This window comes from Mus caroli, unplaced genomic scaffold, assembly GCF_900094665.2.
Source record: "Mus caroli unplaced genomic scaffold, CAROLI_EIJ_v1.1 scaffold_14753_1, whole genome shotgun sequence".
Lineage (NCBI taxonomy): Eukaryota > Metazoa > Chordata > Mammalia > Rodentia > Muridae > Mus > Mus caroli.
The window spans coordinates 19,425-19,710 of record NW_018391350.1 but is presented as its reverse complement, the minus strand read 5'-3'; positions in this window follow the sequence as shown (position 1 = coordinate 19,710).

Below are 286 nucleotides of genomic sequence, written 5' to 3'. Positions count from 1 at the left end.
TTTCTCTCTCTTCTGATTGGTCAATTTCTCTCTCTTCTGATTGGTCAATTTTGGTCAATTCTCAAAACNTCATCTTGGCAAAAAACTTTCCTGCCTATGTATGAGTGGTGGCCAGCAGAAGCCTGTGCCACTTTGCAACGGCACATGTGGCTTCCCACAAGGGGGTCTCTAGAAAAGAAAATCTGTAAATATATATATAACCATAAAGGCACCAAATACAATTTCATTAAACAAATACTGTTTATTAGGTCTAAATCCACAGATTAACCACCACGATGACACTGGA